General features: G+C 38.0%; 1 protein-coding gene and 1 long non-coding RNA gene across 2 annotated transcripts in view; one reads left to right on the plus strand and one right to left on the minus strand.

Moving 5' to 3' along the window:
• The window catches only part of LOC142353304 (uncharacterized), a 168,706-nt gene that overhangs the window by 87,992 nt on the left and 53,073 nt on the right, over nt 1–27,641 (minus strand). The window contains exon 4 of the long non-coding RNA XR_012761042.1: nt 15,184–15,289. This is a non-coding gene — a long non-coding RNA (uncharacterized LOC142353304). The remainder of the gene's footprint in view (nt 1–15,183; nt 15,290–27,641) is intronic.
• Nucleotides 8,674–27,641, plus strand: part of LOC142353301 (gamma-aminobutyric acid receptor subunit rho-2-like) — a 108,250-nt gene continuing 89,282 nt past the window's right edge. The window contains exon 1 of the mRNA XM_075405533.1: nt 8,674–9,185. The gene's annotated coding sequence lies outside the window, so the exon portion shown is untranslated. The remainder of the gene's footprint in view (nt 9,186–27,641) is intronic.

The following is a 27,641-nucleotide window of genomic DNA, read 5'->3' on the forward strand; positions in this document are numbered from 1 at the left end:
CCCCTTCACTCCTACACCATTTCACCCCTCTTGTCAGCCCGACTCTTACCTCATTTTACCCCCTCTGGACAAATTGCCCCCTCACTCTCTTACACAATTTTACCTCCCTTGGCAGCCCAACTCTTACATCATTTTACCCCTTCTGGACAAATTACCCCCTCACTCTTACACCATTTTACCCCCCTTGGCAGCCCACATCCTACATCAATTAACCCCCTCTGGACAAATTACCCCCTCACTTTTACACCATTTTACTCCCCTTGGCAGCCCAACCCTTACATCATTTTACACCCTCTGGACAAATTACACCTTCACTCTTACACCATTTTACCCCCCCCCCCTTGGCAGCCCAACTATCACATCATTTTACCCCCTCTGGACAAATTACCCCCTCACTCTTACACCATTTTACCCCCCTTGGCAGCCCACATCTTACATCTTTTTACCCCCTCTGGACAAATTACCCCCTCACTCTCTTACACCATTTTACCCCCCTTGGCAGCTCAACTCTTACATTATTTTACCTCTTCTGGACAAATTACCCCCTCACTCTTACACCATTTTACCCCCTTGGCAGCACAACTCTTACATTATTTTATCCCTCTGGGCAAATTACCCCCTCACTCTTACAACATTTTACACCCCTTGGCAGCCCAACTCTCACATCATTTTACCACCTCTGGACAAATTGGCCCCTCACTCTTACACCATTTTACCCCCCTTGGCAGCCTACATCCTACATCAATTTACCCCCTCTGGACAAATTACCCCCTCACTCTCTTACACCATTTTACCCCCCTTGGCAGCTCAACTCTTACATTATTTTACCTCTTCTGGACAAATTACCCCCTCACTCTTACACCATTTTACCCCCTTGGCAGCACAACTCTTACATTATTTTATCCCTCTGGGCAAATTACCCCCTCACTCTTACAACATTTTACACCCCTTGGCAGCCCAACTCTCACGTCATTTTACCACCTCTGGACAAATTGGCCCCTCACTCTTACACCATTTTACCCCCCTTGGCAGCCTACATCCTACATCAATTTACCCCCTCTGGACAAATTACCCCCTCACTCTTACACCATTTTATTCCCCTTGGCAGCCCAACTCTTACATCATTTTACACCCTCTGGACAAATTACGCCTTCACTCCTACACCATTTTACCCCTCTTGTCAGCCCGACTCTTACCTCATTTTACCCCCTCTGGACAAATTACCCCCTCACTCTCTTACACCATTTTACCTCCCTTGGCAGCCCAACTCTTACATCATTTTACCCCTTCTGGAGCAATTACCCCATCACTCTTACACCATTTTACCCCCCTTGGCAGCCCACATCCTACATCAATTAACCCCCTCTGGACAAATTACCCCCTCTCTTTTACACCATTTTACTCCCCTTGGCAGCCCAACCCTTACATCATTTTACACCCTCTGGACAAATTACAACTTCACTCTTACACCATTTTACCCCCCTTGGCAGCCCCACTATCACATCATTTTACCCCCTCTGGACAAATTACCCCCTCACTCTTACACCAATTTACCCCCCTTGGCAGCCCACATCTTACATCTTTTTACCCCCTCTTTACAAATTACCCCCTCAATCTTACATCATTTTACCCCCCTTGGCAGACCAACTCTTACATCATTTTACCCCCTCTGGACAAATTACCCCCTCACTCTTACACCATTATACCCCCCTTGGCAGCCCAACTCTTACATCATTTTACACCCTCTGGACAAATTACCCCCTCACTCTTACCATTTTACCCCCCTTGGCAGCCCAACTATCACATCATTTTACCCCCTCTGGACAAATTACCCCCTCACTCTTACACCATTTTACCCCCTTGGCAGCCCAACTCTTACATTATTTTACCCCTCTGGGCAAATTACCCCCTCACTCTTACACCATTTTACCCCCCTTGGCAGCCCAACTCTTACATTGTTTTACCCCTCTGGGCAAATTACCCCATCACTCTTATACCATTTTACCCCCCTTGGCAGCCCAACTCTTTCATGGAAATTTCAGTCAGGGGGTAATTCCTCAAAAGTCCTCCCATTGCAGCCCAACTCTTACATCATTTTACCCCCTCTGAACAAATTACCCCCATACTCTTACATCAATTTACCCCCCATAAACAAATTACCCCCCCCCCCCCCCCACTCTTACAACAAAATGGGAGGATGTTAGGGAGGACATTCGACCCGGGAATCAATACTGCGCGTAGTATTAAAGTGCATAATGTATTCCAATGCACCAAAGAAACAAAAATGCGTCAATTTTTAGACATCTAGTGGGTACGGGCCTCAGCAGACCGCTGTCCGTGGCCATGCCTCTCATCCGCTGTGGGATGTATTCCGGAAATAGCGGGCCGGTTATCGCGGCGAAGCGCGCCCAACGGCCCGCCAGGGGCAACTTAAAATACGGGTATCCGAAAATTTTTCGGCTTACTTGAACTCATTTTCAAAATTCGGCTTGCTTGCCCATCTGCCTGCTTGACCGCCACCAAATTTGACTAGAACTTGCCTCTTTTCCCTTTTCATGGCAGTGATTATCTCAGTAGGGCGTGAAAAAAAAAACAGAAATTAAAAAGTCACAGAGCAGGTCTGCAAATAAAAAAACTGTCTGATGAAAAAATTGAGCCCGCCAATTATTGTCAGCTAAAGGCCATGTCGGGCGATACAAATTCCACTGAAACTCAGATCTTCTTTAGTTAGGTTCAAATATGGAAAAACTCATGACGGAGAATTATCTTGAAGAAAAATTTAACATAATTTTTTTTTAATTTCCTTCATATGATATTCACTGTTGTTCCTCAGAACAAGCAATTTTACATGCATAGGAGCTTGAACAAAACGGATACAGTCAACAACGTTAGTTGCGCAGATGATTTGAACCTGTTAAATTTTCGGTTCTAAAAGTTGTATCTAAAAATTTCAATTTTTAATGTTAAATTTAGACCCGGAGAGCCTTATAATGATAGCACATGCGATTACTTTAGGTTCCCTAAATGAACCAAATAATGAGTGATGAAAAAGAGAGCCTGCATTTAGTTCTTGTTTTCCCTCTCAAAAGTTTTGGAATCGAAAATGTTTTAAATGAAAAAAAGGTTTGAAACTTCTGATCCTTCATAGAATACATAGAAAACAGAATTTTGAACAAAAGCCGAAAAAATGGGAAAAAACCCAAATAGTTTCAATTGGCGAAAAGTGATACAAAACCATTTCTGCAACGACAAACTCTGTAAAACAATTCTAAAAGCATTGGGTTTAAAAACGATACAACACAGATTAGTCAGAGATGTTAAAATACAAATAGACAAATAATAGACAAATGTTGGAATAAAAAAAGTGGCGCTTGAATACATTTTTCTGTGAATTCCTCCAAAAAAACTTGGGAGTCTATTTAAGGCAGAACACGAAACTCTGTAGAATAGATCTAATTTTGCTATGATTTTTGATTAATCGAATCTGGCTATTGTCCGCTACTGTAATTTAAAAAAAACATGTAATTGACGTCAAAACCGGAGATTTTATCTCATGTAATTTCCTATTTAATCATATCTATTTAAAACTCAGGGTAGTATGAAAAATGGCTCAATCTGCATTCAGTCGACAAAAAACAAAATCATTCCAGTTTCAATTATCAATTTTTTATTATCATTTAAAAACTATGTGTTGTCAGATAGTAGTTTAGTTTGAAATAAATAAGAGGTGTGAAGCAGGGGGGGGGGGGGCTGAAAAGTATATGACAACTGAGATTGTTTTCCGAAACGATATGGGTTCTAAAGCAATTGGAGGGGTCAAAACTAGCAGGACCTTTGTTTGGTTGTTTGATAAAATTCTGCCGTATATATGACTGCTTGTAGAACATTGTATTAAATCGGTGATATCAAGCTTTGAAGTCGATCGAAAGACGCTCTGATCTTTCTTTAATAATTAAGTGAACTTCTCATTTTTATTTGTACGTTGAAGTCCCCTGGGACAGTACGAAGTTCGCCGAAACTCAGCCCTCCCTGAACTTGTTTCAATTACGGAAATCGTCTCAGAGGGCAAATCAACAAAAAAAATTAAGTTCACGTCTCTAAATTCTTCTAAAATTCTATTTAATCTAATCTATTCAAGGCTCAGGTTAGTATGAAAAATGGCTCAATTGGCGTATAGTCGACAAGGAAAACATGATCAATTCGGTTTCAATTCCCATTTTTTAACTCTCATTTATAAATTATATGTCATATAGCAGTTGAGTTTGTAATAAGTAGCATGTGTGCGGGGGGGGGGTGAGGGCCTGAAAATTATATGATCACTGAGCTTCTTTTCCGAAACGATATGGTTTTCCAAAAAAATTGGAGGGTGCAACAATAGAAAGACCTGCGTTATGTTCTTTGATAAAATTCTGCTTTTTATATGACTGCTTGTAGAACATCGTATTAAAACGGTGACATCAAGCTTTGCAGTCGAACGAAAGACGCTCTAATCATGAATAATTGAATGAACTTCTCATTTTTATTTGTACGCTGAAGTCCCCTGGGCCAATACGAAGTTCGCCGAAACTCAGCCCTCCCTGAACTTGTTTCAATTACGGAAATCGTCTCAGAGGGCAAATCAACAAAAAAAATTAAGTTCACTTCTCTAAATTCTTCTAAAATTCTATTTAATTTAATCTATTCAAGGCTCAGGGTAGTATGAAAAATGGCTCAATTTGCGTATAGTCGACAAGGAAAACATGATCAATTCAGCTTTAATCCCCATTTTTTTACTCTCATTTAGAAATTATATGTCATATAGCAGTAGAGTTTGTAATAAGTAGCATGTGTGCGAGGTTGAGGGCCTGAAAAGTATATGACCACTGGGCTTCTTTTCCGAAACAATATGGTTTTCCAAAGAAATAGGAGGGTGCAACAAAAAAGAGACCTGCGTAACGCTGTTTGGTAAAATTCTGCTTTTTGTATGACTGCTTGCAGAAAATCGTCCTAAATCGGTGATATCAAGCTTTGGAGTTGATCGAAAGACGCTCTAAACGTAATTAATCGAGTGAAATTCTCAGTTTTAGCTGTACGCTGAAGTCCCCTGGGCCAATATGAAGTTTGCTGAAACTCAGTTCTCTCTGAACTAGGTTCAAATACGGAAACCGTCCCGAAGGGTAAGTCAACAAAAAAATTAGTTCAATTTTCTAAATCTTTCTGTGAGCAACTGCTTTTCCTCATTTTTCCTCATGATCAAATTATAACTCAGAATAGACAATTTTATATAAATAGAAGCTTGTTTGAAAAAAATGGGCAATGGTAACAACGCAAGTTGCACAGAAAATTTGCACGTGTTAAGCTTTTGTTTCCGAAACATGAATTTCTAAAATTCTTTTTATCTGATAATATCTAGCCTCAGAGAGACTTATAGAGATACCACATGTATTTAATTATGGCGCAATCCAGAATCAAAAATTGTCCGATGTAAAAATGGAGCCTGTATGTTGTTCTCACATTTCGAATTAACGATGGTGGAATCAAAAAAGGTTTAAGTGAAAGAAAGTTTAAAATTGTGATCCTTCAGAATTTATTAGAAAACAGAAAATTGAATAGCCAAACAAAAAATGGAAAATTTATTCATTAGGGCAAAAAAGATACAAAACAAATTCTGGAACAAAAAATCTTGAGTTCTGAAATTATACAACTCCGTTCAGTCATAAACACATTGAAAAAGTTGCAAAAACGCAAAAAAATATTGTCGTTTATGCAAAATGTTGCTTTTTACAAAAAAAAATAGGAAATCTAAATAAAGCTGAGCATAAAAATTGTAGAATAGATCTGATTTTGTCGTCGCAGTTGATTTTTTTTGCAAAATTCCAGTCTGACGATTGTGCACTACTGGAAATTGAAAAAACGTGAAAATACTCTCAAATGCAAAGATTCTCGATCACTTACTCTTCAATCTAATCACTTGCATTTGAAGCTCAGCGTCCTATGAAAATGGGCGTTTAGTCGACAAGGGGAAAAAATCTATTATGTTTCTTTCTCCATCCTTTCTCCAAGTGTTTTTTTACCATCATTTACAAATTATGTGTTGTTATATAGCAGCTTACTTTGTAAAAAGTAGCACGTGAGCGGGGGGGGGGGGGGTGTGCTTGAAATTTATATGCACACTAAGCTGGGCTTCCAAAAAGGAATAGGTTTCCGAATAAATTATAGGGTCGAATTATGTAAACAATAGGTCGACCTTCGTTGCGTTGTTTGATAGAACTTAGCCGTTCAGTTGACTGCTTGTAAAATACCTTCTTAAATCGGTGAAACACAGCCTGAGAATTAATGGAATGCCGTTAACGTAAAGAATCGGCTGAACTTCTCATGTTTTGGTTGTAGGCTAAATTCCCTGTCGGGCAATAGGATTCCCTGTCAACCGAAACTCAGATTTCTCCTGATCTTGGTTCAAATATGGCCCCAGACGGTAAATCATCTTGAAGAAAAATTCAATTTCAAATTTCTAAATTCTTCTGTAAATCTTATTCATTGTTTTTCCTCCTTTTTGTTCCCAAAAACCATAATTATAACTGAGAACAACCACTTTTACATACATAACCAGTTATTAAACATTAATTTTTTGAAATAAAAGTTTTTTTTGTAGATATTTGGTTGACGGTTTTTTTCAATAACTTGCACCAATATACACTATTCCTATTCTGTTCAATCAATTATTCCTAATTTATAAAATCTTTGCAATCTAGTCTTTGTAATCATGCGTTTCCAGCCTCCGCGTTTGAGGGACGTTTTTGATTATCAAATTCAATCACACGGAACTATTGTTTTCAACAATTTAATTTTGTCATTTTTTCTGACAATAAATGTGAAAAGCTAAGACAGGTCATACGATTCAATGTCGACTTCGAATAGTTATTGAATGTTATTAACTATGCCAAGTAATAATAATAATACTCATTTTCATTCATGCTTTTAATCATCTCTGAAAAATTTAATGAGTTACAGGTTCAATAAAATTTCAAAATGGGTTCCTGATAAAAAAAAATTGGAGTGGCGGTGGCGAGAGGGTAACTCAACCCTTTAAAATGTGGCTTTAATGCCCTCTCAATTTTCTCAACGACTGTCAATTTATTTTTCCCTCTCATAAAATGGATGAAATTAGGTTAATATCCTTAGCCCATAATCTCGCTAATATAAGCTTATAAGGTTGCTTTACAAATTTGAGAGATGAAAAAAGGCAGTTGTATATCCATTTCTTCGTATTTTTATTCCCTTTTTCTGGTGAAAAAATTGGTCTGTAAATTTGAACGATAAATTGTTGTGTGGGGTAACTCAACTCTGTAACGGCAGTTTGTTTGGGCCTCAATTACGACAAAAAATATACACAATTCGCTTAAAGACTTCATGCATTAGGGTGTTTTTGCCGTTTTACCTTTTTTCCTTATTTTTCGTTTCAGGTATAAATTTTGGGCTTAAATAAAAGCAAACTAAAACGCACAAGATTAAAGCACAGTTATAGGAAAATGGAAAAAATGGTTAAAAAATGTCGTGGGCTGTTTTAAAAAACGGTGATGCATTTTTCAACAACCTCATCCGTTTAAAAGCAGCACTTTTTTGCCCGTAATAATTGAGCAAGGCTGAGAAAAGAAACGGGCTAAAGTGGCGTGTAGGGGTGTTTTCTAGTAGTGGTAAAAAGGGTATTGCTAGTCAGTAGCCACTTAATCTTTTAACTATGCGTCTTTATCAAGCCATTTCTGCCATTTTACAGCCCAATTTCCAATGGCAATGCTTCAAATTTGAATTTCTGCTGCCTCATTTAGTCAAATTTTTTGTCCCCCTTCCCTTTGGCAAATAAGCGCGATAGATAGTTATATATAACGCAATCTTTTTAAACAACATTACCTAGCTACAATCAACACCAAGCTAGAAAAAGTAAAAAAAAAAGAGTGAAGATAGCTATTAGTTAGTTATACCAAAAATATACCAAGGCTGACAGAATTACAGACTAAAAGTAGTGTTTTAGGGTCGTGTTACTTAGTAAAAATAATAATTGTAACTAGTATTGGTATATATGTTATAACGTAACTGTTTTAGATATTACTACTAAACTCACAGTAATATTCGACACCAAGGAATAATCGTATTTGTAATTCATTTTATTTCAATTTCAACGCTTTTGTATTTTAATGGATCGTAACGTCTGAAGTCCGTTTAGTCACCTTTTTCCATTTTATGGAAAATTGCATCTACTTATTTTTCCTGAAAAAAAAAAGAACCGAAATCTAAATGAACAGATTACTCGTTCAACTAAGTGTGAAAAAATTTTAAATTATTTCATTTTTTTTTCGTTTGCTATTTTATGAAGCCAATCACACCTTCTAATTACCTTTATTTTACGTTCGTAATAAAATCTTAATAAAAATACAATAATTTATCGCCATCAAATTAAAAAAAGTTTTTTAATCAGTTTTTTGAAGAAAATTGAAATGGAATTTATTTTCACATTCAAACCTCTGCATACATTAGTTATTCATCATTTCTTAAAATTACTAACCCGAGGTTCATAAATAGTTAACTTAGTTTATAACAACCACCTTTAAAAGTTCTATCTCCTTGTGCATACTGCGCTTTATAACTACCCCCCCCCCCCCCCCACCCCTCCCCCCCCCCCATCATCACTAATGGGAATATGACCGTGGAAAAAAGGGCAAAATTGAATTTGGGTCCTATTTATTCCCCGCACTGCATTTAGTGGGACCTACTTTAATGCCAGTTTTGACATTTTGGACAAAACTAATAAAATCAACTTGCCATCTTAAGATTTCATAATTTTACCCTAAAATTTTCTCCTTCCTTTTTATTTCTCACTCTTGCACGCTTTTGCATCGGCGTATATTCGGGTGCATCGCTATTTGACTATAACGCCCTGTTAATTTTAAAAAATGGAATAAAATATGTTTGTTTGCCAGATTTTGACATTCAAATTTGACCGCAAATTAACACTAACTCAATTTCATAATTGATTTTAACTTCATTATTCAAAAACAATCAAGACAATTTTTATTTAGTTAAGATTTTAATTTAAGGTTCATTTATTTGCATTTATATTGAATTTCTTGATTATTTTCACATAAACTTGGCTGTTATTCTTTAGCAACTTTATCTTTAAATACCGGCTGGGCAGAAGTTTAATCACTTCGGTAAGTTTCCAAAATCAATTTAGCAATAAATGAGCATTCTCTTTCTGTTTTCGTTCAAATTTCAATTGTCGTAAAAACGTAAAAATTGGGCACATTTTTTTTCTGGAGAAGAGAAGAAATTCTCGAAAAACTGGTGTAGATACGAACCATGAGCCCAGATTCATTTCGAGAAATTTCTTGCAAGCAATTTTATAAGAAAGACGACAAGATCTAAATCCGACTCTGGGTTCGTGTCAATGTTTAGTGTAAGCTATCTTTCTTTTATATTTATTCTATTTAATCTATTTGACTTCGACTGGTTATAATGTTGGATTTTTCAAAACTTGTAATCTATTTCTAAATGATGCATAGTTTTAAAATACTTTCCACAAATCTTACATGATAAGCATTCTCTATACCGATGGATAATTTATCTATAAACAGGTTTGAGCAACGTGACCACATGACGAGAACGATTTTGTTTATCATTTTTGCAATATTTTAATACGCAATTTTTTTTTTAAGAAAATGTATAGAACCCATTTTTTTTATTCTCTCCAAAATTTGAGCACATAACTTATAATTTTACATGCGCGCACACAAAAAGCAACAATTCGCATATTTTCGACAGTTTTTGGTATTCACAAAAACAACATTGTTTGTTTGCCACATGCATTTGAAAAATATCAAACAAAACAGTCAAAAATGTTTTCAAAGAAATACAATTGAATAATGACTTGAAAATTTTCCCAAAACCATTTTCTTTTCGTGAGAGAAAGAGAGAGAGAGAGAGAGAGAGAGAGAGAAAAGCTGAATTTTTTTTACAAAGATGCTGCAGATCATTGAAAACGTTTTTCTCTTTCAAAATTCCGCAAACTGGCTTCTGAAGTGTTCCGAATAATTTTAGTTCCTTCATTATAGGACAAACACGTGAAATAAACCTTTAACAACCGCTAGAAATTGTTAACATCAGTTTATTTCACTGATTTGGTTTTTCACGACATAATTCCCAAAATAATGACATTCTAAAGAAAAAAAGTCAATTGAAAATTTCCAGAAGAGCGTCAATATTCTTAGAGCCATGGAAAGAATAAAGATTTATTCAATTCTTTTGCTTCAAAAACCCATGTTTGACCGACGGTTTATTTTAGCGAAAGTTTGTACTAATTCTTCGTTTTCTTTTCGAATAGATTGATGAGATTGGAAAGGGGATTACTTCAATTAGCAAAGATGTTGCCCACCATAGAAGCAAGATAACAGTACATGCTCTCAGTGCTTTAAAGGCTGCCATTGGTAATTTGTTTTGGTTGAAATATAATTTTTGAAACATGAAAGCCTTTTCTGCTCATTGTTTGAGAAGCACGCACTTATGTCTACTCTTTTGCTGCAAAAAGTTGTCATTGCTTCATTAAAAAAATGAAATAGCGTATTTATTTCTATTTCAAACAATGTTGAACAATATATTGTCTCTAGCTTTTAGTAGTTTATCTAAATCAGTTTTTACAGCAGTTTTGTATCCTCAATCATGCTGATTGCAAGATACGCAAGAATGCAGGCTATAGAAGACTTTAGCAAACCTTCCAATCCATATTTCAACCGTTAAGAGTGGAGTCTTCTTGACAAATCGATCACCCAATGAACAAGGAAAATCAATTCCGATGAGTTTTTGATGTCTGGCCACGATAATGCGGGAAAAAATTGTTTTTGTTTTGTCGTACGGGTAGTAGATCATGAGTAGAAAAAAGTTTTGGTACGAGAAGAAGAGAAAAACCGCAAATTATTTTTCCCAAAGATAGCAAGAGTTGTTCTTTTGCTGATTCCAACTGAATTTAACAAAATTTCTATGATCGGTTTTGAACCAAGATTTCGTTAGCCTAAATCAACTATTAGCTTAAAATTTTCTGTTTATTAGATATGAAATAAAATACTTCTCAAGTTTTTTTACATTTGGGTCGCTTTGAGAACTAATTATATAATAATAATTATCCAAAAGGGATATGACAAATCCAAAAGTGTTTTTGAGTTTTTTTCCTTTACTTCATAGTATATTTTTAGACGTAAAAGGGTAAAAAATTTTTACTAAAAACAAAACTAATTCAATACGTTGTCTGAAAAAACCCAAAATGTTCTAGGATGTGTCTGGTTTCAAGAGTTTTCCATTTTCATTTTCCTTCACAAAATCTGTCGGTCGGTTTAATTGGATTAAGAGAAAAATAGCCTAACAAAAAGTATAGGCCTATAATAATATTCCTATCTCCATTCATTAGGGTTCCGAGGGTTAATGCTCAAATTATTAAACAAAAACACTCTAATTCCAGACTATTCAAAAATACTCTGCGCAGAAAAAAATTGATAACTGGATCTTGAATGCAACCTTGCAAAATAATAATGCAAATCTACTCATGTCTCATAATAGCGGGACAAACCGTAAAATCTGCAGTGAAAAGACAGAAGGCTTTCTCGAAAAAAGCGCAGTCGATCTTTGGAACGGTTTTGAAAGTATTCAAGACAAATTTTGTTTCATGTTATAAAACATATTTACATAATCAAATTGTTAATGATATATCTGAGGTTCTTCTCAACATATTTTGGCATATACCTAACGATATGTTTTTTGAGATCTGAATTTAGTATAAAAATAAAATTTATTTCCTCAATTTAAGATAGGAGTGGTTTAATGAAACGCAAAGCTCTTCTTTCTTCAATTGATACATTGTTTTTTCCCCTCTTTGTTTTTTCTTTGAAAAAATTTTTACGGCTGAATGTATAGATTTTTCCGATTAGACCGTGAACTGAGCTCCGCTGTAGTTGCGGCTTAAACTTGATCATGGCGAAATCTTTTGCAACATGAAATCTTGGCCAGTAAATTTTTTATTGCAATATTCTGTGAATGGAACTTGATGTCATCAAGGTTTTTTAAGACAATTTTAAAGAAAGTGTTTCCAAGGAACATTCACTAAAGTTGATACGTCAATTTTCAAAATTTACTCAAAACTAATTTACGTCGGAATTTCAACAGAGGGACCTGGCATTCAATAATTATCAGAAAGCAAAGGACAACACCCTTTACCGAATATTATTTCGAATGTAAAGCGTTTACTGATTTACAAACTCTGATCAAAGTTTTCTGACGTTTTTTAAGAATGAAGTCATATGAGAGATAGTCATAATTTATAGTGGCCAAAAAATATTTTATTTTATCTGCAAAACTGTATAAAAATATATAAAATTTCATCAAGATAATAGTTTTTCAAAAACAATGCTTGCCATAAAAGTTTATTGAAGTCATTGATTTTGACTAACTTTTTTCTTCAATGGCTGAAAAATACTCATGAGCCAAATTGAAGACCAGCAGTAAATTCTAATTCTTATAACCGGTGAGTTCTATAATAGTATACAAGAGCCTTATGCTTGCAATAGCTTTGATGTTATTACCTCAAAACCCACCTAACTCAGTGATTACGACTTGCTACGCAAGTTAATTGTTACAATACCAACAAAAACATAACACAAGATTCTCAGTTTCTTGCTGATTATCTTAACCGTTTTTGAATTTGTTTCAGCGTAGGTCACCAACCAGCCTTACTCTATCAATTGCACTCCGTTGAATGACTGGATGAATCCTTGCACTAAAACGCTACCTTGTAACCTTTAATTTTAGTTGCATTCGCTGTTTGCGGATAAGTCTCCAAACAATTTAATTTCAGATTTAATTTTCTAAACCTGAAGTCATATGAGAGAGAGTCATAAATAATAGTAGACAGAAGTTATATTTTTATATCTGAAAAACTGTATAGTATAAAAACTACCAAAATTTTTATCCAGACACGAATTTTACAATAACAAAGCTTGCTACAAAACTTCAGTTAGAGAACTTTTCTAAACAGTTTTCCGTCAAAATTTGTGAACAAAAAAGTCAACGAAAGCGTATCTTCAACAAAACGGAACTGGTTAAAGAAGATACCGGACAATTCAGAGCAAAATTGGCTCTGATCAGGCGAACTTAAGTCCCTCAAGGGGATATCAGAAACACTGTGGTCGCACACTTTGACTTCGTATAAATCCAGCCAATAGACTGCACTGTGATCAGACTATCCTGATTTTGGTCGGGGTTATTGTCCAATTTTCAAGAGCGTAGATAATGCGCTGATCAGACCGTGCAGACTTTCGATGGGGCTCTGATCAGAGTTTCTAGATCATAAGTTTTTTTTCTGCCAGACTCTGCAGAAGTGTCACAATTTAGCCATGTGCGCGACTCGACCCTTTTTCGACTGATTAGAGCTGGCTTAGATCGTGAACCTCATCCTGAATAGATAAATATAAATAATTCAGTTTTTAAAAGGAAAATAGTGTTAGGACATTAGCAATTACCCGAACTTGAATCAAGAAGCATTTTGACCTTGAACCAGTATATTACAATAATAAAAACCAAACACAGTTCTAAAATTTTGCATATAAAGGATATTCTAATTTTTTTTGTACAGTTATCTTCATAAAGAATAAATTAAAATCATTGATTTTGACTGAATTTATTCTTCGCTGTCTGAAAAATACTCACGCGCCAAACTGAAGACCAGCAGTAAATTGTCATACCAATAACCGGTGATTACTATAATAGTATACAAGAGCCTTATGCTTGAAATAGCTTGGATGTTATTGCCGCAAAACCCACCTAACTCAGTTATTATGACTTGCTACGCAAATAATTTGTTAAAATACCAACAAAAATATAACACAAGAGTCGCAGTTTCTTGCTGATTATCTTAACTGTTTTTGAATTTGGTTCAGCGTAGTTCACCAACCAGCCTTACTCTATCAATTACACTCCGTTAAATAACTGGATGAATCCTTGCACTAAAACGCTACCTTGTAACCTTTAATTTTAGTTGCATTCGCTGTTTGCGGATAAGTCTCCGAAAAATTTAATTTCAGCTTTAATTTTCTAAACAAGTAGTCATTTGAGAGATAGTCATAAATAATAGTAGACAAAAACTATATTTTTTTATCTGGAAAACTGTATAGCACAAAAAATATTGAAATTTTTATCCAGATAGGAATTTTCCAATAACAAAGTTTGCTACAAAACTTCAGTTAGAGAAGTTTTCTAGTCAGTTTTCCGTCAAAATTTGTGAACAAAAAATCAACGAAAGCGTACTTTCAACAAAACGGAAATGGTTGAAGAAGATACCGGACAATTCAGAGCAAAATTGGCTCTGATCAGGCGAACTTAAGTCCCTCACGGGGATATCAGAAACACTGTGATCAGACTATCCTGATTTTGGTCGGGGCTATTGTCCAATTTTCAAGAGCGTAGATAGTGCGCTGATCAGACCGTGCAGACTTTCGATTGGGCTCTGATCAGAATTTCTAGATCATAAGTTTTTTCTGTCAGACTCTGCGGAAGGGTCACGGTTAAGCCCCGTACGCGACTCGACCCTTTTTCGACTGATTAGAGCTGACTTAGATCGTGTACCACATCCTGAATAGATAACTATAAATAAATCAGTTTTTAAAAGGAAAATAGGGTTAGGACATTAGCAAGTACCCGAACTTGAATCCAAGAGCATTTTAGCACTGAACCAGTATATTACAATAATAAAAACCAAACACAGTTCTAAAATTTTGCATATAAAGGATATTCTAATTTTTTTTGTACAGTTATTTTCATAAAGAATAAAATAAAATCATTGATTTTGACTAAATTTATTCTTCGCTGTCTGAAAAATACTCACGCGCCAAACTGAAGACCAGCAGTAAGTTGTCAAACCTATAACCGGTGATTACTATAATATTATACAAGAGCCTTATGCTTAAAATAGCTTGATTGTTATTACCACAAAACCAACTTAGCTCAGTGATTATGACTTGCTATGCAACTTAATTGTTACAATTACCCAAAAACATAATGCAATAGTCTCAGCTTCTTGCTGATTATCTTGTCTGTTTTTGAACTCGATACAGCAAAGGTTACCAACCAGCCTCACTCTTTTTTTGTTAAACAGCAATTGAAACATCCCACCTTCATGATCATTGTTTTTGTTCTACTGATTCTCTTGTCATATGATAAGAGCCAATCTCACCCTCTCTCTAGTTTCGCCCTGTTGAGCATCAACCGAGTCTCATATCTAAAATAGGATAAACCTATAATTTTATGTCTGCCCAAATTACACTCCGTTTAATGACGGCATGAATTCTTGCACTAAAGCGCTACCTTGTACACTTTAATTTTAATTTCATTCGCTGTTTGTGGACAAGACTCCAAACAATCTAATTTCAACTTTAATTTCCCAAAAGTTTATTTCGATGTTATTCAAAGCTCAAAGATTTGAAATAAAGTGGGTCAAGCTCATAAAACTTTTTCCCCAAAATCATTTGGAAATTTTTATTTCATTTTAATTTTTTATTTTCACAACTTAAAGATATCGGCCTAAAGTAATTTCTTTGAAACATCATTTTTAACAATATAAGACACCTGTTTTCGGAATTGAATGGTTGTAAGACTTTTGTATCATGTGTATTAGCACAGATAACTTCCTCTATGTTTTAGAATATAGGCCAAGGATTTCCGCTATGTTTTTGTTACATTTGATTATGGAAAACAATTTGGAACAAAGTGAACAAAAAGTTTAGAGGGAAAAAATTTATAGCGGTTGAATTCACCAGTCGACTTCAATTGCCTATCTTCTTAGATCTTGCAAGATTCTGACAAAATCTATCCAGACGAGACATCCTTATGAACAATTTTCTGTCGCTAATGCTGCAAGATAACCAGTGAACTTGAAACCTGGCCAAGAATTCGAAAAAATGGTCGAATAGTATCAACATGAGAAGAGCTTTTTGTTTTTTAGCATGAAAAAAAGTTTACAACTAGTATAAAATAAATTTTATTGTCTCTTCTAAGATAAAAAAGAAAGTTAGGTTTCTCGGAAAATTAAGAAAAGTGAAAGGACAAAAAACAGACAAGCAGATGACAGAAACCAACATTTAATATAACCTTTATTGAATGAAATATTGCATTACAATGGCAAAGGGAGTGAATTGAAAAAGTGTTTGAAGATCTCGCAAATGTGCGTTTAGTAGGTTCTCAACTAGTGGAAAAGTAGAGTTCAACACCTCGCCTGTGAGTTGACGTGTATCAACCAGGATAAAATACAGTACTTTTTTAAAACTACGGACCAACCTTTCCCAGTTGCCATTTTGGTGTGGCGCACTGGGCAGACTGCACCTCCACATAACGCCTTTGTGCGCAAATTTCGCAGCAATGTTGAGCGTGTTCCGTTTTTATGTTGGTGTATCAAATCATAGCGGGCGTACCCCGAAGGAGACGAATCGCTTCACTCACATTACACAGGAACTAATGTGCATGGACGGAGCGAATTCAACATGGAGAGCAAGAGAAGTCAGACAAATGAAGCGAACTCCCCACCTTGTCTCGGTAGTCCGACGAACGGTGACGTAGAATTAATCATCACCGGTGTTAAAGATGAAAAAAAGCATGGGATTCCTGGCAAATTAAGAATAGTGAATTGATATGACAGGCGACAAATTGATAGAAACAAACAATAATAAAAAACATTTGATTGAGACATAGAAATACAATTCCAAAAAGGGTGAATTTAAAAGTGTTGCAAGATCTCTCAGATGGTCATCCTCTTCGAGGATCCTGAAAGATAGACCTAGTTATGGAAGATCTTGCAAGATAAATTTTATAGCAAGAATCATACAAGATTATGCAAGGCAGCCATCTGATCTCAATTAGGGATGATAAGCAAATTGTTCTAATTTTTCTCTCAACAGTTCTAGGCTGAAACTGTTAGGTTAGTAGATGTTTAAAAGCATGCATTTAAAAACAGCATGATGATGTTGCGCCCTTCTTAGTGTTCATGCAAACATGCGTCTCATTGTTCAGTGCGAACCGTAAAGGAGCTCTGTTTTTTGACTACTATGTGGGCTGTAGGAATGTGGCTAATATGAAAATTAAGGCTGACAAAATCCGACAATCGGAGATTCAATTCCTGTAACTTGCATTGTAATAAAGTAACGTTAGCTCGTGAACACCATGGCAAAAAAGCATGGCTCAAAATCAACAAAAAGCCACAAACTTAGCCAACAAACAGGCCACTTGTCTGAGCTGATGTTCGTCTCAAATCAGTCACCAGCACATTTTCGAAGTATAAAAAAATTAATCATAAGAGCGCAGTCAATTTAGTTTATTACAAGGCTCAGTAAAAATTATGTTTCTGGGCTACGAACTTTTTCTGATCTTTCTGTGTGAATAATAAAGCATTTTAACTTTTGTCCTGTGGTTAAGAAAATGATTTAATGAAATTTTCTCGTTGCTCCTTTATTTACTTCCTTTGGCCCTGTAACATCCTTTGGCCCTGAGGAAGATTTCGGTAGGATCGGAAAAAGTTTAACAATTTGGCGGACGATTGATCCGGACGACGTGTGTACCGCGGTGGAGTGGCTGACGCTTTCGGAGCCCTATCGGAGTTCCTCAATCCAAGCAATTGGATAATGAACCCTAGGGTTGCTTTCCTCATGAGCAAAAAATATGTCACCAATCTTGAAATGTTGCTCGGCCGGTATCTGCCACTTAGATCTACGGTTCAGCTTAGGCACATGCTTTTTAAATCAACGTACCCAATTTGCATTATCGTAAGACTGCGCACGAGCTTAACAACTACGACGATTGAACTCGTCAACGCCAACGATGGACGGAGTTCCAGTTGCTTCTTTACTAAAAGGAAAATGATTGGCTGTGATTGCGCCGAGGTTGGACTGGTCGTTGCTTACGGGCGCTAACGAACGTGCATTTAGTGGGTTTTCAACAAGACAAAAATTAGTGTTCAACACCTCGTCTGTGAGTTGACGTGCACCCAGGATGGTACACAGTACTCTTTAAAAACTACGGACCAACGTATTGCCCAGATTGAACCTCTCAAAGCTTCTGGCACAAGTTCAGCTGCGTTGAGCGGAACTTGTGTTGAGCGTGATCTATTGTGTTCCGTAGTGTTGAACGTGTTACTTTTTTATAGCAAGCGTACCAAATCATAGCGGGCATACCCCGGCAGAGACGATTCGCTTCACTCACATTACACAGGAACGAAAGTGCATGGATGGAGCGAATTGAACATGGAGGGGAAGAGAAGGCGGACGATAGAAGAGAAATCCCCATCTCTTCTCTGTAGTCCGACGAACGGTGACGTAGAATGGGCCCAAGTAATCAACACCGGTGTTCGTAAAGGTAGGAGACTGGTACCCCAGTTTCTCCTTTGAGAGGTCTGACATGATCGGCTGAATGGTTGCCGCATGAAGTTTTTTACATAAGACGCAGTTTGATTTGATGGAACACAGTGTTGGACGTAGTTTAAGGTTGGCAGATTGTTCCCGTACTTTTGACCGTAAATAATCGATTCCCCGATAATGGTTCTTTAAATGAGTATGCCACAGGAAAGATTTAACAAAAATATGACGCGCATTAAGCACGATAGGATGTTTAGTGTCAAGTCAATTTCCACTCACCGTTGGAGTCGACCAGAGGATCGAATAAAACCATGAGGCCTAATAAACCATGTAAACTGAGCAATGCAGCTGCTCCTCCTAACCGATTTGTTATCAAGCATATCCTTTCTTTTGGTTTTAAAGGACGCTCTTTGAACCAATTACCAAAAATGACGCTTGGCTTCGTCAATCTCAACAGGGTCCGTTGCGCTGCCGTCTACGGTACGGTAACTTTCGTGAGATGGTAAAAAACGTAGCATTTATGAGGTGACCCGAAGCAATTGTTATGTGAACTGAACTGATCAAATGGAATTAATGGGATGCTTTTTTCCTGAACGGACTGGGTTGAAGATGCTGCTAAAGATGAACTGGAGTCAATATCTTGTTCCTTCGTCACATCGCCCAGCTTGATGTTATCGACAACGTCAGTATATCGCACGAAAGGGAATTGCTCAGTTCGCAAGAAATCAGGATCCCTCAACCAGCCGTTGGATTTCAAAGCATCAGCGGATGTACCACTCATACCAGCTTCTGCCGGATTATTACAGTGGAGTCGTGTTTCCATTGGTCAACGCTGGTGTTCTGCAGGATTGCACTAACACGACTTGCAATAGAGATGTTTTGTTTTTTGGTTGAGTTTATCCACTGCAAGACGATTGTATTATCTGTCCATATAGAAATTTTATCCACAGTAACGGTTGATGCTCAACAGAGTTCCTGCTTTAAACGTGAAGCGAGGAGAGCGGCTTGTAAATTCAACTTAGGATGTGTTTTTACCTTCGTATGTCTAATGCGGGCCTTGTCCATGACAAGCGCCAGCTCAGTGGTAATATCCTCGGAAGTACAAGTTACCTGATCCCCAGGAACGCCTCCTGAACTGAATAGTTCTTGCGTGCTATTAGCAAACACGTGGAGTTTAAAATGCTGGAATGATCCTGAAAAGTAACTTCTTGGTATAGTGATCTTAGCCAACTGCGGCATTTCAACACACCATGCAAGGAATTTCTCAATCTGTCTTTGGGTAAATCGTCATCCCAACTTTTTCCATTGACTCGACAAGTGGCTTTCAGGATTAAACAAGCATCTACAATAAACGGTGCGACAAGACCAATAGGGTCGTAGACCTTTGACACAAGACCTAAGATCAAGCACTATGTTAAACTTTCTAGGCAGCTGCTGTTGGTACTACTGCTTACAACCAGAGTATCATTGTTGCGATCCCGTTTAAGCCCAAGCATTTGTATTGATTCCTCCTTTGTTGAAACGATGATTTTGGGTTCTGTGGATTGAGCGGACTCATCAATTTGGTCAGCCAGATCTCGTAAATTGCTTTCGAACAAAAAAAACTTGAACCCACCTAGATGGCGAGGATGTACCAATTCCTCATACCTAATGATGGGCTTTTCAAGAAATTCTACTGATTCTAAGTATTTGTCCCTGTAGAAGTTCTCAAGCAAAAATTTTGCAGCTTTCGACTACAGTCTAGCATTTTGATTTTTCATGCACTGTAATACATATTTGGCGTACCTGAGCAAATCTTTTGCCATGAAGATGTGGCGTGTACACTGGTGTACCACAACATCTGATGTGGGTCCTCCCGCAAAGCGTAAAAATGTCAGATCACACGGTGTCACTCCAATTTCGAGAAACATTCCCTCGATGTTGATGAATACGGCGAATGGATGTTGTCTTAACCGTAGCACATAGATCAGGTTTTGTAGTAAATCGGGTCCGGTGGGTAACGACTTATTCAGAGACGTGTCGTGGAAATTTGCTGCCCCATTTAATACCTTAAGGAACTTGCCAGGCTTGTTCTGGATAGCAACCGGACGGTGTGGTAGGTACCACTTGTGTTCCGAGCAACTTTCTACCTTCTGAGCATCTTTGAACCTTACTACATATACCATGTTGAGGTCTTTTTTCACAGGATTTGAATAATTTTCTCTTTCTGGTCTTTGGTGAGCCCTTTTTGCAAAGATTTAGTTGAACCAGCGCTGAGAAGTAATTTTTTGGGCAATTCGATGTTTTCTTCAGCCCATAGCATTCCGACCTTATAACTTTTTCCATTATGCACTGTGGTGTTTTTATGAATATCATGCGCACGTGCATCAACGGCAGATCTTGGGACTACTTGCTTAAGTGCGCCGTACGACGCCATGTCGTACCGAGATTTTACCAGACAAGCTAGTTAAAAATCCTACTACATAATAACAATGGAACAAGTCGAGGCTAAACCTGAAGGCAACGGAAGGGGCCGCTCAAAACTAAATTTATGGGCAAGCGAACAGCAAAAACCGAGCACTTTTCTTCCGCAGCTAAGTAATCTCACGGGCGGATTGCATGATACACATCCTGTCTAGGTATCATCTCGATATTTCCATAGCAAAATGTAACCGGGTCTAGAATTGCTAGGTGCCGAATTGTTTCTTGAAGTGCTTTAATGTTGATCACGTCGGCACCAACATTCAACTTTTCCTTCACGTAAGTACTGACTTTAAAAAGTTCAAATATTTGGTTGTTGGGTGGTGTTACAGTCAGTTCAAGCATTTTCATGTCTACATCCTCCTCGGTACTTATACATTTGACTGCTGCAAACGAAGTCTATTTTCAAGACTGTTGAAAACCCAAGAACTACTGCAAGCGGTATCGCAAAAAAACTAAAGCCGTGGAATCTTCAACAGAAGAGCTCGCCAACTGTAATTCAGTCAACTTTCAGGAGGCTTTTCACTTTACTCGCATATGACAAAGTAGTGGTCTTAATCGATGATTGGCCACCAGATGGTTTACTTTGAATTGCACCAGCATTAGAATTACTTTTGCTTTTGGCAGAAGGGGATGTCGATGGATAAACCTTCTCAGCTTCATGGAGAAATGCATTGTGGGAGCTGTTTCAACCGTCCTTCATTCATTTCCTAGGCATTGCCTGAACATTTGCTTTTCTCTCAAACATGAGAAGAACAGTTTTGCTTCGACAAAAACCCACTGAGTGGGAGACTTTTCTTTAAAAACTGCGGTGATTACCTTTAAACACAATGCAGCGAGGGGTTGGAGGCGTTCCCGATGTTGAGACTGGTCTCTGGTGCCCTTAGTTTGCGTGTTAGCAGCGAAAGTTTTTGGCAACTTTTGTCTCGACTAATGAGATATCGTCACCCTCATTTCTTGCCTTTGATGATGTCTGTTTCTTCAGGTCATGTGCGTCGGCTTTTTACTTCAACCAGGCTTTAAAGTCGAGGAGTGTCGGCTTTACCCAATATTGTTGGACCTTGAAGAGTAACCACGACTCTTTTGTATTGGGCGGCAATTTTTGGAATACCGTGATAACGAGCGAGAGGCTCTTAAATCAGCGTTGTATGAGAATGATTTAAATAGCAGAACAGGTCTTGAAATGGTTTCAGAATAAATTTTGATATTATCACTATTTTTCATCTTTAGTGGTCAAAAGGAGATGAATTTGTCTAAGTGTGCATTATCTACTGCCAGTGGTTGGCCAGATTTACGTTCGAGTGTCCTTAGTGCAACTTTATACATTACTCCACAATATGCTAACTCAGCGATAGCGACTTTAGCTTTTCCAGTTACAAGAGTTTTTAAGTATTTTAAATTGACATCGTCAGTCAAGAAATGTTAGTACATGGCGCTTTTAAAATGTTCGGACCTTTCATGCCAATGCGGGGGTCACCATTGTCACAGGGTGTACTGTGACAATTTCCAATCAGGCAATGGATTGTTCTTCTTGAATTGGTTGCGTCCGCCAACAGCTTTATCAGGTCCGCAGATTCCAAAGAAGGAACCAAAGGTTTGGGATGCAGTTGGCCACCCAAACACATGAGGTTCAGAACGGTAGGTCCATAGGTTGGCGTAATGATTGGAGTGACAAAGGCGGAAAAGGTACCTGTGGAGGAACTAAAGGGACTGGGCTGCAGGAAGTCTGATTTGACGTTATTTTTGGGAACTTGCTGCTGCTTGTGTATTAGAAGAGGAGCAGAATAATGTAGGGACATAAGTGTTGTATAACAGGGCCGGTTGAAGCTGTTTAAGTTTAAGAATGTACCTACTACAAGTGGTTGTGGATTAGATGTGGCTGCTGTCGGAAAACGCCAAACGTTTGGATCTGCAGAACCAGGAGCTACGTGGGTTAAGGGAACAAAGTTTTGGGGCTGGTACTTCTGTTGTGGGGGCGGTGGATGAAATAATTGAGGCACGACTACATTTGCGGTAGAAGAACGAACTGTGCAGGCGGAGAAGGAGGTAACTGATTGACATTGTGGGCTAAGGGTTTATTGACATTTAGTGGGAATACTTGAGGTGGCGAAGGAGCTAAACAAAATTTGGGCTGAATTGGCGCAAAATGGATGAATACGGGGATGAAAATGGAGGATTGGAGGGCAGCTACATTTATGTGTGCTTGTGGCGAATTACGTGCTGGCCGAACGCAAGCGAGTACATTTGCGGATGGTGAACGAGAGGGCTGACTAAATTCATCGGTCCCGGCATGCAGGACCTGCGAACAATTTGATGGTCTAACACTAAATCATCGAAGTGGATTGTAACCAGAAACAGCTGTCGCGATGTGTTCGGCGCTTTAATTTTAGCTGGTATAACAAAGTTTTTTGCTAGATGGAGGCGTATATTGAGTCTGTTGCTGCTCTTGCATGATTTTGTTTGCATTATATGGATTTTTGGTCACATTGGATGCACCACGTGTGTTTTCCGGCCTGTGGACAGATGTCAGCCTCATGGAGCTTGATGTTGGCTTCAACATGACCATGTGTATTGAGATTAGAGTGCGAGGTTAGAGGTTGAGCTGAAGAAAGACGAGGGGCAATTGCTTGGTTGGATTGGGCGATGGAACCATAAAGCACAAACTCGGTTCACTTGCAACATCCGCCATGTTCCCGGCCGGTGGTGAATTGACCGCAATCTTGAACAAATTTCTTGCTCTTGTGCACTTGTTTGAACTTCTTTCAGTAAAGTGTTTGTTCAGTTTGCCTGTACCAGATCCATCTGCTGATGATTTTGTCCACGAGAGCTTCTGCAGCTACTAGCTTGCGATGTTCTTCCTCAAACTGCTCATTCTCCAAATCTTGTAATTTCATTTGTTTTTTTCTCAAATTCAGGGCGCTGTCTGGCAATGTGTGCTCTGCCTCCTGATGTTTTGAAGTTGCTCCCTTTTAAGTCTTGATTTTTCTGCGTCACGTTGATGCTGAATTGAACTTTTCGAGGTGGTCAAATGCAAACCTGATTTTGAATGGTGAGAGGTATACTGCTCGACTGTTTCTTTGTCTCGGACCAAACTGATGCAACCTCGAGCAGCAGCAATGAATTCGTTAGTTTTCCTAATTACGGTCTGTTACCTACAGGCAGCATCTGGATCTTCAGAGTTTTTTGCCAGACCTATGAGCTCTTCGTTCTCATCATTTACTCTATTAAAAGCTTCTTTGCAGTTTACATTCAGACGATTGATCTTAACTTTCCTGTCTTATGTATCCAAAGCATTGTTAGTTTTACCATAGATATTACCAATCTCTGCCTCTAGTTCTGCCTCTATTAACCTTGTTGTCTGGCAATGTGGTCATGATCTCATCAAAAGAAGAATAAAAATATTTTAATTGGTACTGCTACAAATATTCACTCGCATACATACACAAAACAATTGGGAACCCTAGTATGACGGTTTGCCTAGCAAACAGAAAAAAAGAGCAAAGGTGTTTGTAGAGTGCAGAAGGACCCGGCCAAAAAGAGAAAGAAAGGTGAACGCACAAAGCGCTGCTTGAGACAAAACGGAAGAGGCGATGGACGGGAGGGACGCCGAGCTTGCAACGCACGACCCGCAACGCGATGGACGAACAGAAACGTCGGGCAAATGGCGCGCAACGACGCGGGAAAACTATATGAGCGGGATGGAAATGAGGTGGGGAACAAAACAGACGGAGGGTAATTGTTGGGCGAACAACGCACAAAAAAAACGCGAACAGGACGAAAAAGCTGGCCTAACTGAGTACGATGAGGCGGGAAACGGTACGGATGGCTCGGAAACGTTGAGCGATTTGCGCGCGACAAAACCGAAAGCCGAGATAAAACGGGCAGGAAGCGATGAGCCCCGAGCGAGGAGACGGGAGGAGTTATGGCCACAGCCAAAAACTCAAACAATAAACCAGGCCACATCCAAAAACTCAACCAAAAAACTAGTCGTAACTCCAGAACAAACTAAAGTCACACCTTAGCAATACACCATACCCAGACAAAAAAGTGCATACCACCAAAATTAAACAAGCTACAACAAATTGCTATCAAACAAGTGTGATTAAAGTCATGAACCAAACAAGCTGTAGCTCTAGAACGAGCTTAATTCACACCCTAGAAAACAATGAGACTAAACAATCAACCAGCATACTAGTAGGAAAATTTTACTACAGCAAAAAATCAACATAGGGCACCATACAACAAATAAAAGGGCAAAAGATGGAAAAACATCCAAAACTGATAGCGAAAAAGATGAAAACGGGAAAAATGAACGCCGGTAACCAGTGTAAACGGACAGTTGTGGATAACTCAGAAATTGGGGAGAGCGAAACGTCTAGTAAAGCGCTATTAGGGAGAACCAACTAATCCGTAACTCGTGAGTGAATAAAGTCACACCACAAGTGAGCGGGAGACTCCAACAGCATTGCAGGACGAAAAAACAGTCAGGTAGTCAAAAATTTCTCCTCGAACGCATGACGGTTGCGAAGCGTTCTACGACGGCGTATGGAATTTTTTTAGTCGGGAATGTGTAATTAAGGACAGAATGTTCTTCTTATGCGCTACCACTATTATTTCGAGTGTTTTGCGCCCAAACGCAAGCTTTCGAGTGTTTTGCGCCCAAACCCTATTGAGTAAATCTCTTTTGCAAAATGGCCACCACACTCGCGTTGCCAGTTCCGTCATGCCCCAACTTCCAGGGTGTGTAGCATGGAATACATCTGAAACTGCCTCTTTAATGCTGTTAGGAATTGCGACTCTATTGTCGACAAATATGCAACCGTTCCTTGTGCTCAATGATCTCCAATGAGCATGCACTTGTTTACTAAGTTTGCGACATCTTTCTTCGTCGTTTGAAATAATGCAATCTCTGATTTCTCTTAGTATAGAATCTCTGTTGGTAAGGGCAGCTAAGAATTTTGAGTTAAACAATTGTCGTACATTTGAGTCTAGGTCGGAAAATGTGGGCATCATGATAGGAGTACTGGCTTGCGTTTGGTGACAAGTAGGAGGCTTTGAAGGAGACAAGTAATTTCTAAGATTGAAATTATTTACAATAGGGATTTCATTCGTGTAACTTGGTTCGGACGAATTATCAGACATATTAGTATAAACAGAAGGGGGGTTGCATACGAAATAATTTGATGAAGATGAATAGAAGAATTTGATGAATTAGAATTAATTTGACTTCAATAGAATGAATAGAGAAAATTTCTGAGCGAGTGATCTTTACTTGGCGAGTTTGAATTAGAATTAGAACTAATTTGACTTGAATAAATTGAGCGACTGATCTGTACTTGGAGAATTTGGCAAAAGCGAGTTATTAGCGCGTGATTCACTTTCTACGCTTTGGTAATTACATTCTTTGCATTCTTTGCATTCTATCGTCCTACGCTTGCGTAAGTAATAGAGTTGTTTGAGTCATGTGGTTTCTGAACGATCTGAACGTGCGGCGTTTGTTTACTTGTATTGTAAATGTTCTGCGTTTGCTTCAAATTGTTCCGCGTTGTTGCACACGTGCTTTGATTGAAGCTACCCCTGACTGGGAAGTGTATTAGCTATGAAAATTAGCTATACCAAATTATACTAAATGTTCCGCGTTGTTGCAAACGTGCTTTGATTGAAGCTACCTCTGACTGGGAAGTGTATAACCTATGAAAATTAGCTATACCAAATTATAATTAATTTGAACGATTGAACAAATGCAAAACAAATTTAGAAATTCAATATCACCCAACAACAAGCTACCCTTGACTGGGAAGTGTATTAGCTATAAAAATTAGCTATACCAAAATATACTAAAGGTGAACAATTGAACAAATGCAAAACAAATTTAGAAATTCAATATCACCCAACAACAAGCTACCCTTGACTGGGAAGTGTATTAGCTATAAAAATTATCTATACCAAAAAATACTAAAGGTGAACAATTGAACTTCATCGCGTTTCATGGTTGCATACTTTGTGTTTCACAAATGCAAAACAGATTTAGAAATTCAATAAGATCACCCGCTCGTCTGCAGCGAGGAAACCCCAGCACGGAAAGTGCTGTATTCGTTATGGAGACGGGCTGTCATGGTGGTGGGTATAGGTACACATACGGATTGTTAACGGTCAACAACTTGAGACAGCGTAGTTAGTTTTCCAGCAGTGAACGAGTGACCTTAGTTGTTAGTATATATCAAACACCTAGTTTCCATGGTACAAAAATTAAGTATTCTTGCTCATTGTTTTCACGCTAAAATGTCGGATACCTATCATCATTCTTCAGTCCTGAAAAGCTCAGCTAATAAAAATAATTATATCAATTCCTAGCTTTAAACGGTTTAAAATCAAATTACAATGTATTACTTTGCAGTTGTTGAACAAAGGGCTCAGTTACATTTGACTTACATTATAAGCAAGTTTTAATTGCCGTCTGTGTTTTAATTTCAAAACTTCGCTGTATTGTAAATGCAATCGTGCGACCTCTATTGGAAAATGTTTTCATTTGTTTTACAATCGTCAAACGATTGTTATTGATACATAATTAAATCAATTCAAAGGTCGATTGTGACATTCAATCATCACCAAAGAAATGGTCAATCATCAATGAAACTTATCATTTATGTAATAATAGCCAGTAGGTGATGCCCAAAAACTTGATCGATAAAAGAAAATTGATTGACCCCCCTTTGGCCCCTATCACGTCAAAATGAATATATTTTCATTTGGGTTTCTACTCATCTAAGT

This window comes from Convolutriloba macropyga, chromosome 14, assembly GCF_964194025.1.
Source record: "Convolutriloba macropyga chromosome 14, txConMacr16.3, whole genome shotgun sequence".
In the NCBI taxonomy this organism is placed as follows: domain Eukaryota; kingdom Metazoa; phylum Xenacoelomorpha; order Acoela; family Convolutidae; genus Convolutriloba; species Convolutriloba macropyga.